Here is a 14,547-nt window from a genome sequence, read left to right as displayed (position 1 = left end):
ATGTGCAAAATTTTCGATTGACAATAAAGTAGCCAATCCACTTTCGACAGTAGGGAAAGTAGATTGGCTAATGTTTTGTAGGAACCACCATGGCCAGAGTTTATGGATTTGAATTTGAGATTCATCTGGACACTTAATTTCTGAGAAAAATCCTCTTAAATACCTTTAAGTAGAGGCCTGCGCGGGACAGATTTTCCAGTCCCATACCAACCTCTGTGCGTTTGCGAATTTGCAGTGTGGATCGGGTTATTGAGTCCATTTGGCGCTGCAGAAAATGTTGATTTTTTGCATGACCCTGCAGCGGTCCCGTCTCATAAACCAGGAAGTACACAGGCCTAAAAGGAAAGTCAGGAACCAGACAGGAGAGAGCTGAATAAAACTATCCACAAACTTAGGTTAACTTGGGTAGTGAAAACAAAAGGGTAAAACAGAACACAAGGAAGTAATAGTTAAGCAGGATTAAGACTTTTGTCCTAGAATTCCCAGAAAGAACATGAATGCACATAAACATATTTTCTACACCATTTCTGCAGGCGGAGCTACAGCTAGGACGTAGAGACTGACATTTTTTCGGGAATCCCACGGGTCACGGGATTCCCGTGGGATTCCCGTGGGATGGGAGTCAGTATTAGTAACGATCACGTGATTGGGACGGTACAGGGTTAAACATTAACAGGAGCAGACGGGAGCGGGAGCAAACCAGTAGTAACAAAAAAAAACTAGGATCGATGCCAAAAAATAAAATATAATAGAAAGAAAAAAAATCCAGTACTGGCGCCGCCATTTTGTAGTTTTTTTCCTTGAAGCCTACACTATAATGCGAGTCAAAAAAACTACACGACCCAAAAACCAACAGTGCTTCCGTTCTGAGTTTCACCCGCGCTCAAAAACAACAATGAAGGGACCAACAGTTAGTGGCGAACTCGAATTCAAAAAGTTAGATTGTTTTGATTGTTTATTCACCCAAGATAAGCATGTTCTGTTTCCTTGTTTGTTACTTTTATTATGTATTTATAATTATTATTCCTTTTACTTTAACTGACCTTTACTACAGTTAGAAACAGGAACTTAACTGACCCTTCACAGAAATTCAGATTCAATGTATTGGCAGAAATCTTATTGAAGACAACAAGAATGGGAGTGGCGCAGGAGCGGGAGTCATTCTGAATGGGAGTGGGATGGGAGTAATTTCACCAGGAGTGGGATGGGACAGGATTTAGATTTCTACTCTGGCCCGGGATCCGGATGGGACACAATTTGTTTCTGTGGGAGTGGGACGGGACAGGAGTGAAAATCCACTCCCATGTCAGTCTCTACTGGGACGGACGACTTTTAGCAGTAGACCAGTGCCGCAGCCACATTGTGGTCAGTTTGAGTCAGGCATCATTGTCATTGTTGTTGCCAACTTAGCAACGTTGTTGCAATATTTAGAAATCTTTCAGACCCCTCTAGTGCTTGTTTTGTTTTAAAGCTACTAGGGGGAAATCTAGTGACTTCTGTCTGTGTTTTTATTGACTTTAGTGAGACAAAAGAAAAGCATTGCTCTTACCATCTTGTGTGAGCAGTGAGTGCTGCTGGCAGCCCCTCCCTCCTCTAAGCTCTAACAGGCTGTTCCCCCAAAAACATTAGTTACACATAAGCAAAGCCTCCACTGTTCCCTTCTGAATTGAAACATAACTGCGTTAATCTTTATTCCTCCACTGAATAAAAAAGGCAATCATTTATTGTTATTTTGAGAATATTAATAACAGGAGGTGAAAGGCAAGTTTAGATGAGCGGTGCGTGTTGTAACGTCACAAGTATGTTTCTGTTCCAATTGACAAAGATTTGTTCTGCATGCTTCCGTTCTCCCTGGGTCCAAACCTTCCTACGTTCTTGTCAAGAACGTTACTTGGTGACAACACAAGTACATCCTTGCGTTCTTGTGAATACTTTCTTTAGGTTTAGGTAAACCATGCTGGTTTCCGTTTTCCCATTCTTAGTAATTAACCCCTGCAGCATTATTTTGACGGAAATTGAGATTCATAGGTGTTTTTTATTGTCACATTTGTCATTATAGTTGTTTAAAACCAACACCAACAAATAGAACATTGTCTGCATGGCTCTGTTAAGCTTTTGCTAGATACGATTAGAGTTTTATCCTACCAGAACCTTTATCTTTGTTTCTGTCTTCCCTAGGATATCACACTGTGTAACCCGATTGAATAGTTACTAAAAAAAAGTCTCCTGTTGGTGTGTAATTAGGTTTTAAAGGATATCAAAGGATTGGATAAAATTATCCTGGTATAAAGCCAACTGTACAGTAGTGTGGTAAACTGGTGTACATAGCACCTATCCTACTGTATATACATTTCCTTTGACTCGTTTTATGACCGCCCCATTATTTCTTCCAACAATTCCTCCTTTTGTCCCAGAATCGCCTTGTAATGCACTGCTTGCGCTCCCTCCCCTTCTCTGACACATACTCTGAAGAGTTTTCACAGCCTCGCTCTCTGCAGTGTTGGTCCATCTATCTTGCTGCTCCTTCCTCTTTCCCTGAAAGGTATCACCTCTCCTCAAGGATGTCCCGGATTTGCAGCTTTCCTGTCACTATGGGAACTGTTACTGGGGAGATAACAAAAAAGAGCAAAGGATGCATGAAGCAGTGGGGTTGTTGTGATGATGGTGAGGACTAAGGCTTTTTTGCAGCTGTATCTAGTTTGATGGGATGGCAAAGTGGCAAATACGGGAAAGCAAACAGACCTCAAAGGACTACTGCGTGCGTGAAGATCAAGAAGTCAGAATGAGATGAATAAAGAAAGGCTTAATTTTCAAGAAGGGTCACTGAGAGAGAGATCGAAAGGCAGGTATAGAAGCCTGGGTTTTATTTCAAAGGGCACATGGGCCCAAGTACTGGTGAGTGGCTTTGAGAGATGGGAGAACTAATGAGATATATATGACCAACATTGAAGATGGAGAAAAGGATGATATGACAAGAGCTGGAAAAGATCAAGAGGAAAGAAGAGCAATAATAAAACAGCTTTTTATTGAGCCTACATTGAAAACAGAGTGATTGTTAAGTGTTAAGCCCCATTTACACTACCCTCTGAAACCATTCCATGCCCAGTTTGGACTGAGCTTGGATTAGTTAACCGTGCCTAGCTTGGGTCCTTGCAAACGCTTAAACATCACGCCAGCAGGGCTCCACGCCTCCTAGTGATGACCTACGTTACTACGGTTCTGTCTCTGAATTTACTTGACAGAGTCTGCTTTTGGGAACTGGGTGCAACAAACGATGCAGGAAACAACACAGGTTGAGGTTCATCACACTGCTAAGCAGAATCATCACTGGAAACCGTGTGGCACGGTAGGGAAGCTGGTATTTTTATGAACATCTGAAGTTTCATGATAACGGAGGCTAACTGTAAGGAAATGACGCGGTCTACTTATGTGTTCTTTGTTATCTGAGAACCGGGCCTCAACGGTTCGGTTGTGTGTTTTATGTGAACAGCTTTAATACTATGTGTCATGATCTGCCCTGATAGCTGGCCTTTATTGTTTCAACTCATCTGCCTAACTCTTCTTAAATCTGCCCTACCTGTCTCCTCTGTGTTTTCTGCATGTAGGTCAGAAAACAAGGGACCATGACAGATATTTAGTAGAATATACGGAAAATACGGCCAGATACAGGTCTAGGGCCCCTAGTGGTCAAAAGTTACACAGTGTACCTTTAACACACCATTAGAGTGACTGAGCCACAAGAGTCTGAGAGAAGACCACCTGTGGCTGGTTAACAGCATTTTGCCTTCCCTGGCAAATGCCCCCCAAAACCCAAACCTAGGTGCACCGTCAGCATAATTCTGACTCCTTACATTAACTGTATCAGGCATTTTCTCCTCTGCTTTCAGCTATTTCTTTAGAAACAAACTTTACAAAAGCTGGAGAAAAACGTGCTTCTTACTCTTTCACAGACTCCCATTCAGTTTTTATGTGTTTGTAAAGGTGAAGATGTACAGAGAGCTAATGGTGGGATGGCCATAGGGAGGTTCAGAAGGATTCCTGATGGGGTATCCAGCCAAACCAGTTGATGGTCGAACTGTTTTTATTTACCTCTTAAATTGTAACCTACTGCGTTTTTCTGCGTTTTTCTGTAGCTGCACCTAAAGGACCAGTTGATATTTTGCATATCAGGGCAAGTATAAACAGCCCCTGTTCACATTAAAAAAGCCTAATTAGCAACAATGGTAATAAGAAAGAAAGTGGTGGGAGGATCAGCGCAGAGGAATGAAGAACTATTTCACTGTTTCTCTTAGAAATACATTCTGTCCTCAACATCCTGACTATGAAATCACATTGCACACACATAGCAGCACATGTAATAATGGAGGAATGTTTAACATACTAAAATTTGATTATAGCCCAGGAACAAGATTCAATGAGAAAATCTTGAAAAGAACTGCATTGAAAGAACAGGCCTGGAAATGAATAAATGACTGTAACAGACGGTTTTGTGTCATTTAGCTGCATATATTCACTGCAGGACTATTAACTGAACTGATGGACAGTAACACAGTCATTGCAAGAGACAAGTAGGGCAGTGATAATGAGCAGGAGACTGATTCTCTGTTAAGAGAGACACAAGTGGAGATGTAGAGGATGTAAGTGTAGCAAGAAATGAAACATTCGTGATGAGGAGGGAGGGAAATGACACAGAGGTCAGAATGTCTGCAATAAAGAACTGCTAACAGAGTTTTTATTTGAGAGATGAAAAGTCTGGGTGAAATGAACTAGTGATCCAGAATCACTAGGCCTGAGGAGTCACAAGTTGTCTTTGTGGGGAGTTGTAGGAAGATTGTTCAGTCTTTCCAAATCTCTTGTTGGTTTTCAATAATCTTCTAAAAGGCTGGCATACACTGAACTTTCTATGTACTTTTTAAAATTTTGGGCGCATACATAGCGTATTCATAATGAGTCCAGAACTTATGTCTTATGACTATCACACTCTCTGGCTCTGGGTGCAGGCCAGGTTTTCTCTCTCTCTCTCCTCAGCAGGGATGGATGGGCAGGTGCACTACATCTGAGCTGATTACCACCCTTCTTAAGGAGGTGTAACCAGGAGGAGGATTATGACAATGACAGCCTAACTTATGTATAACGTTCGGCAGCGTAATGCCAATGAAATGTCACAAGCCAGTGTCCTGAGATGGGCAACAATGCGCCGGAGGTGCAAAGATTCTAAAAAGATTTCTAGATCAAAGTATTAACCTAGCTACTGTTTACCCCACACCCCACAAAAAGAATAAATCAAAAGAAAAAAAACAAAGAAGGTTTGCAGTCGCAGCAGATTCAGCTTCATTTCTGCCAGGAAGTTTGTTGGTCGTGAACGCAGGGAGGATCCATCATACTCACTTTCAAGCTCACCCTATGATTGGGATGAAGTCTGCAGGAGAACTGACCATTTCCTCCTGTGAACCCCTTCATTCCAAAACGCTGCCAATATGCTATTATACAGTAGCTGGAAGTAGTGCTTCGCCAATGCCATTTTTTGGCCCCGATACCCGAAACCTGGCTGTGCAGTATTGGCCGATAACAATACCATACACATATCAGAGTGTTTATATATGAAGAACTACTTGGATGTAAAATAATTGCCATTATGATAGATAGATAGATAGATAGATAGATAGATAGATAGATAGATAGATAGATAGATAGATAGATAGATAGATAGATAGATAGATAGATAGATAGATAGATAGATAGATAGATAGATAGATAGATAGATAGATAATTAAAATTAAAAAAACTTCACACCCATGAGTAGAGGTAATGCAGCCTGATGACATTTACACCGCATCTGATACCGTTCCCCCCATGTTAAGCAGGGGCAACACTATTTCATGGGCCTATAAACCCCGTCAGATAGCGTTCACCCCCGATGTCATTTACGTTGAGTTGCAATAAATGCAAAACTCTTTGCAGGTTCTTGTCTTTGTCGTCCTCTCTATTCAGCTGGCTTTTGAAACATGAAATAAGGATGCTGAATTGGTTTCACAGTGGGAAAATTACAGCAAGGAAAATGTAGGAACACAGACTAACACTCAGGATAAGTACTGTAAGGATAGTAAATATAAAACAGTAACAATCCAAGCGACAGACTTTCAGCCAAGATACAGACGTCTCCTAGTGTTTCCTTGTCTTATGGTGGGAAGTCAGGCAAAGCTTTTAAACTCTGTGTTTCCTTAGTAATGCCAAAATTATGCCTATTTGGTTTTCCACTACATAATGCATTTTGCCCTAAATATCACATTTTCAACACTGGAAAAAATCAAAACCTAGATAAGTAATTTTTTTCTTTAAAAAAGTGCATTTGTTCTTGAATTGAGAAGATAAAAGAGACATTTTGCCAATGAAACAAGACAATTTACATCTAAAATAAGAAAACACAATTGCATTGTCTTATTTTAAATGCATTTTATCTAAATACTTATTTTAAGTGTAAAAATACTCGTTACATTGGCAAATCATCTAATTTACCTACTTAAAAGGGTAAATAATTTCTATATCTATTTATTTTTTTTTACTTATTTCTAGATCGCTTTTCCAGTGAAATTGTGGTTTTCCAGACTTTATGGGAAATACCTTTTTTTGTCTTTTATTTAACCTTCAATGTTTAAGATTTTTTTATGTTTTGGATATTATAACTGTTTGGTATTTTTTAGGATGCCCTTAAATTGAGTTTTTATTCGACTTTTATCTTCTAGGTTAGAAAATCCCAAACATAAAAGGAAGAATTCATATTAAATTGTCATGGGGAATATCATTTTAGCTTGAATTCTGTTCATGTCTTCATTAAATTATTCAGTTTGCAAAGGTTCTTAGAATAGGCAGAGGCATTGTAAAAAGATGGCAGATTTCAAGTCGCTGCTTAGCATTAATTTGTGTGCACATGCAATGTGTGCGTGTTTCAGTTCACTGTAGAGTGACAGAATGGGGGCAGATGGTTGATTGTTTGTTGCTCTGGTACACAAGTTCACCCAGGGAGAGAACCACACATCAACACACTGCTGTATTTGAAAGCATCTGAGATCCACCAAAAAGACTATAAGGTTGATAATTATGGTTGAGGTTGATAAATGCCTTGCTCCTTATTTTCATTTCTAAAAGCTGGTAACCCTCCTATGAGGACAGAAGCCATCATACGCCCAGTCGGGGATCGGAGAATCAAACACGCACAGGTCACATGGTAACACTGATTGAACAGAGCTCAAAATAGCATCAGCTGTAGCCTGAATACGTTAGGATTCACTTTTCTTTCTGTTTGTGGAACGCAAACAGAAGGCAAGCATCAATGTGAAGAACAAACCGGTTAATACTTCAGTAATAATTTGTGTAAATCATGCTGGGAGTAAAGTTTGTTTAAGCGTCCTATGATAAAACTGAATCAACATTATGATCTCCGCAATAAAATGAAAACTGTTCTGCTCTAGCTTTGTTTATGCAGAGTTTGTTAGCATAGGACGGTTAGCATGGCTAAAGTCTATGAGGCTACATTCGAAAACTAACTTAAGCTTCCATCCATCCATCCTTTAATCATCCATCCATCCATCTTTCTATCCATCATCCATCCATCCATCTTTCCATCCATCCATCTTTCTATCCATCCATCCATCTTTCCTTCCATCCATATCCATCCATCCATCTTTCTATCATCATCCATCCATTCATCCATCCATCCATCTTTCCATCCATCCATCTTTCCACCCATCCATCCATCAATCCATCCATCAATCCATCCATCATCAATCGATCCATTGATCCATCCATCCATCCATCCATCCATTTTTCTATCCATCCATCCATCCATCAATCCATCCATCCTTTAATCATCCATCCATCCATCCTTTAATCATCCATCCATCCATCTTTCTATCCATCATCCATCCATCCATCTTTCTATCCATCATCATCCATCCATCCTTTAATCATCCATCCATCCATCCATACATACATACATCCATCCATCCATCTTTCTATCCATCCATCCATCTTTCTATCCATCATCCATCCATCCATTTTTCTATCCATCCATCCATCCATCCATCAATCCATCCATCCTTTAATCATCCATCCATCCATCCATCCTTTAATCATCCATCCATCCATCCATCCTTTAATCATCCATCCATCCATCTTTCTATCCATCATCCATCCATCCATCTTTCTATCCATCATCAACCATCCATCCTTTAATCATCCATCCATCCATCCATACATACATCCATCCTTTAATCATCCATCCATCCATCCATCCATCCATCCATCCATCTTTCTATCCATCATCCATCCATCCATCTTTCTATCCATCATCCATCCATCCATCTTTCTATCCATCCATCAATCCATCCATCCATCCTTTAATCATCCATCCATCCATCCATCTTTCTATCCATCGTCCATCCATCCATCTTTCTATCCATCCATCAATCCATCCATCCATCCTTTAATCATCCATCCATCAATCTTTCTATCCATCATCCATCCATCCATCTTTCTATCCATCATCATCCATCCATCCTTTAATCATCCATCCATCCATCCATCCATCCATACATACATCCATCCTTTAATCATCCATCCATCCATCCATCTTTCTATCCATCATCCATCCATCCATCTTTCTATCCATCATCCATCCATCCATCTTTCTATCCATCCATCAATCCATCCATCCATCCTTTAATCATCCATCCATCCATCCATCCATCCATCCATCCATCCATCTTTCTATCCATCGTCCATCCATCCATCTTTCTATCCATCCATCAATCAATCCATCCATCCATCCATCCTTTAATCATCCATCCATCAATCTTTCTATCCATCATCCATCCATCCATCTTTCTATCCATCATCATCCATCCATCCTTTAATCATCCATCCATCCATCCATACATACATCCATCCTTTAATCATCCATCCATCCATCCATCCATCTTTCTATCCATCATCCATCCATCCATCTTTCTATCCATCCATCCATCCATCCATCCATCCATCCATCCATCCATCCATCCATCCTTTAATCATCCATCGTCCATCCATCCATCTTTCTATCCATCCATCAATCCATCCATCCATCCATCCTTTAATCATCCATCCATCCATCCATCCATCCTTTAATCATCCATCCATCCATCCATGCAACCATCCATCTTTCTATCCATCATCCATCCATCCATCCATCTTTCTATCGATCCATCCATCCATCATCCATCCATCCATCCATCTTTCTATCGATCCATCCATCCATCCATCTTTCTATCCACCATCCATCCATCCATCCATCCATCCATCCATCCATCCATCCATCCATCCATCCATCCATCATGCTAAGGTACTAAGACTGCCATTCTATTTCAGTCCTTGTTTTGTTAATAAAACTGTTTGAGGCACCGACTGGTTCCGTATTTGTCCTAAGGTGTGATAAAAATGCCAAACGTATTGCCAGATTTACTTGATTTGAGGGGAATATATGATTAAAACCAATAATTTGTGCTTATTTGAGTAATGAGGTTTGCATTGGCCTCCATTGGGCCATATATCAGAAGTCTTTGTGTTGAATCTCCTGATAATTACAGAATTTAATTTCATTCTCTAATAATTCCATTTTCAACATGAGTATAATTTTGCATTACTGAAAAACTAAGTTAGAGATCAGCATTTAGTTTTGCGCTTAAACAGGTTGGTGGAGCTGCTTGCGTGAAGTTCAGCTTCAGTTTCCTGCACCTCACTGTGATAAATTAGAACCTAAACAATTAATCTGCCATATAAACGTGTCAGCAGTAGTTTTATAGAAGTTGGCTGACATGGTGCTTATTGCTGATAATATTATGTAAAGCAATTGGAGGTTATATTTTGAAAATGCCGTCTGAGCCTCATTGTGCTCATAAATTACCCGGCCATTGAGCTGGAAAAACTCCAAGAAAAACTCAAATTTTTCTCCCATCTAATCAAAACAGTCATTTGTTGGGTAAATTGTATCCTTCCTGCCATGAGTCAGCAATGCATATCCAATCAGACCTATTACCGAGGTTCTTAATCACAACTCTACCTGATGTTATAGAAACAAATGAACGTGCAGCACTATGAGCCTTTGCATTGAATTTATGTCAGAGCAGGGTTGAATTGGGAATTAATTTATGAGTCTTAGTTACCATTTGAGTAAAACTGTTTTCCAATTTAGATAATTTGCTCCTTAAACGATTAAAATGAAACATTTGCTTGTTTTACATAATCAGATTTAAACATTAAACATTTTTAAATTATTGTGAGTAAATAGTTCTAAATTTATTAGTAAAGTGCTAACTAATTGTGGTGTTCTGTAATGTGTGTAAACAAGTAAAACAGGTGAGTGTTTCTCTCAGGTAGAAACACTTCAGTGTCAAAGATACAGATGGGAATCCATCTGTTAATGCTGCTGCTTTCTGATGCTGGTTTTAAATTATATTTCTCAGATCTTCTGGGGATGCACTGCAAAAAAGATTTAGCAACAAGAAAAAATGTCTTCAATTAAGTGTATTAACCCTTAATTTGAGCAGGTTATAAGATGGTTTGCTAATGGAATGAGATTTTCTACTCTCAAAATAAGACATTTAGATTATATGCACTTGAAATAAGACTGCACATTTTTTTGTCTTATTTTACATGTAAATGGTCTTATTCCATTGGTGTCTCACTTACCTCCTCAATTTAAGAAAACAAAAAATCACATATTTTTAGAAAAAATTACTTATTTATATTAATATTTTTTCTTGTTGATTCTTGTTGGACTCCTTAGTAAAGCTGGTTTATTTTCTTCTCTCATATGGTGGTTCCATTGCTACGATGGAGTATTGGGGCCAGGCTACAGATTTTTTTCTTCTATTTCAGGAGTCATAACATTACGAGAATAAAGTGGTAAAATTACGAGAATAAAGTCGTAATATTAAGAGAATAAAGTCCTAAAATCACGAGAAACAATCTGTATTTTAGGTCAATTCTTACAAGAAGCACTTTCTTCTCTAAAATGAGGAATGTCGAGCATTATGTGAAGCTATACTTTGGCTCTGGTTTGACAAATAAGGAAATCTTTTAGCAGCAGCATCAAACTGGGCAGGATATGTGGACTCTGGTTGCTGATTGGTGGAACGGGTCGACCATCGTATGCTGGTCTGAGCTCGAAGCTTTCTTTCCGAAACAGGTTGTTTTTTGATGACTTCATTCTCTTAATATTAAAGCTTTATTTTTGTAATGTTACGACATTATTCTCAAACTCAAACATTTAATAGAAATCTCTAACCTGGCCCTAGAACTCCATCAAACAATGTATAAAGAAATTGGAAACGGTCTCCTCTGTGTTTTTCTATCCCAATTACAATTAGGGCTGAAACAAATAATTGGATTAATCGTGATTAAAAGATTAATCATTAAATGGAGTGTAGAGACCATAAAACATGCGACTCATTTACAGCAGTAATTATATCAAAAAAAATAATAATATATATCTAAACATTTTGCATTTAGGATGAAAAAAAAATTCATTTGTCTGTATGCTCTATCCAGAACTGCTCAAGCGGAGAAGTTTGACCTGGTTTATTAGCGTAAAAAGTATTCTATAAGGAACCTTTGGCTATCCAATTATTAATCGATTAAGCAAATAAATAATCAACAGGTTAATCAATTCGCAAAAAATAATCATTAATTGCAACCCTAATTACAACATATTCTTCATTATTGACTAATTTATTTAAATCAACTTATTTTGTTTTGCAAATATACTGTATATTATTAGGTATGCAGCCAAAAATACTGCCATTAAAAACACAAAGAGCCATAGTCAGAAGGTTGAACTCTGCTCAGAGGTTGTAATGCATTATATAAAACAGTGTAAATTAATTTTAAGCATTTTGGTTTGTTTTGGTTTTCTTCGTATTTATAAACCCTTATGACTCAAACCTTGTGTAAAGTCTACTGAGGCTATGTTCACACTGCAGGCTTTGATGCTCAATTACGATTTTTTGCGTTGCTGTTCACATATCCAAATATATGCGACTTGTATGTGATCTCCTGTGTGAACTGCAGTCATACAACGCAAGTGTTCCACATGCGTACTAGAGGACGCAGTGCTGTCACAGGCCAGTGTGCTCTGTGTTTACGGAAGTAAACATGGATGGTAGTGCCGGCGCGCATTTAGCGGTCTTTTCCAACAATAAAACCTCAATCTTTTCAATATGGTTAAACATAAATAGTGCTCTCCGCATCATCATCTGCCATGGTTGTTGCTTTTCTTCCCACTTCTGCATAGCAAGACGCATAATAGTGACCTTTGTCGGGTATTAATGACGTTCAGTTAGGATGAATCCAACCTGGCCGTTCAGACACAGATCGCATTTGAAAAGATTAGATTCGTATCAGATTTAGGACCACATAGCCAAGTGGCCTGGGTCGCATTGGAAAAAATCTGATCTGTGTTGTTCAGACTGCCATGAAAAGATCAGATCCAGGTCGCATATGGGCAAAAAAATCGGATTTGGGTCACTTCAGGCTGCACTGTGAACGTAGCCTGAGAGTACTTTCCACCTCTGTGGTTGCTGAGCAAATGTTTATTCCTCTTAAGATGGCTTTAATTTGAAATAGGCTAGCACTTTGATGTGTAACATTACTGCTGAAAAAGTATTGGGATACATTTTCAGGCAAAAAGAATGATCTATTAAAAAAAGAAAAATGTAGATGTGAACGTTCCTCCATCTTTTCCTCAGTGTTAGTATTTGTTTATTTAAAGGTTTTCACACAATAAATTTATAATTTTACTTTTGTGGTGTTTTTTGGCATTAGGTTGTTTACTATTATGATTGCACACATTTAGTGAACACCTTTTGTTTATTAGAATTAACTACTTATCTTTGCTGAGTTTAAAGGAATGGTTGAGTGGAAAGGACTGGTTGAAAGGCAAAGCAGGAAGTGGGACATACCATCAGGCTGTGGAAGCAGGGGACTGATGTTAGAGTCTGCTTCTCTCTCTCCACTTATGGCATAATTGTTAAAAGATTTTTGGTGTCATGTTGTTGTTCTTTTGATAGTTGTGTTGTAGTCGAAAGGTGTTTGTTTGAATTAGTTATTTATGTTTATGCATTGTTTGTCTTCGTCTCATCTCCCACCCCTCCTCTTTGTGTAGGCTAGCCTTTGTGTATAAATAGGGCTTGGTCGTCATGACGTAAGCACTTTGCGTTGCCGCCATATTGAAGGCCTCTTTTACCGCGGCTCAGACTACTGCCTATGACTACAGCATACTGTACTCCTTCTCAGTCTGATTAATTTCACCTTAACTTGATTTCAACCATGGTAAACCGTTGCTGTATTGTGGGCTGTAACACAATACGGTGTGTTACAGCCCACAATGGAAAGAAGCACGGTGGAAAGAAAATGGGTTAACTTTCCACCGCTTTCCTGCCTGGAGGCGTAACCATGAAGACCAAGCGTCAGAGATAAAGAGTCGTCGGCTAGCTTGGATCGCGGCTGTAAGACGACCAACATCACTTTCCACAGTATTCCAATGTCATTGAGAGTGTGTTCCGTGCATTTTCATTCTGGTAAGTTAAAGATGCACGGTTTTAATTTATAGCCTACTTTGTTTCTTTCCTTCAAAGTTGGGATCTTACGGGAAAATAATAAAAACGGCAGCGGGAAAAGGCTCAAAAACGTGAGAAACCCCGAGGGTTGGCAGTTAACGTTACTAACTACACCTTTGAAACACATAGCAGCTAGTTAAAAGTACATTACATGCGTGAGTGGTTGTTAGCATTAGCGGTTAGCAGTTACTAAACTAGCAGGTTCCAGAGCCCGCCTGATCACAGCTTACCTTCGTACGAATTACTCTGTTCCCACTGTTTGCTGGCTTTATGATGTGCAGCTCCTGAACCCATCCATTCATGAACTGCACATGAGACTCCAAGGACTTGTAGCTTGGGAACTGTTTTGAAGTATAGGCGCTCACTCATCCGTGCTCCGCTCATTGTTTGGAACTTCATATGGATCCAAATTATTAATAATGCTGATTTTGTCAACATACCGGTCCGTGGCTTCTCTATTTAATGTGTCCTGGTAAATTCCAGATCCTTTTCGGGATTTTAACATCTTTTTTCTCTCTACTTCTACGTCTCTTCTTTCAGCAACAACGTTGTATCAGAGCTATGTTTACGTTTGCGTAGCCGTCAATATGACCGCGACGTCCCACAATGCAACGTGGATCCCGAGCCCTATTCCCCTGTGTGTTCATTGTGTGAGGTCAGTTTTTTGGGTTTTATCCTGAGTTAGGTATGCCTTAGTTGATTTCCTTTGGGGCATTTTGGTATATTTTTTGAGATTTGATGTAAGTCCTTTTTTGTGAAGATTTTTTTGGAAATAGATAATACTTTTTATATGCCACAGTAGAGGAATGAAATAAAATATAATGTTCCTGTTGTAGGTACTGGGCCTCTACAACAGGAACAGGAAATTAGATAACATATACTGTAGTGTCATAATCAA

The sequence above is a fragment of the Cyprinodon tularosa genome, unplaced genomic scaffold (genome assembly GCF_016077235.1).
Source record: "Cyprinodon tularosa strain WSP-4 unplaced genomic scaffold, ASM1607723v1 ctg317, whole genome shotgun sequence".
NCBI lineage: Eukaryota > Metazoa > Chordata > Actinopteri > Cyprinodontiformes > Cyprinodontidae > Cyprinodon > Cyprinodon tularosa.
Note: the sequence above shows the minus strand (reverse complement) of the source record.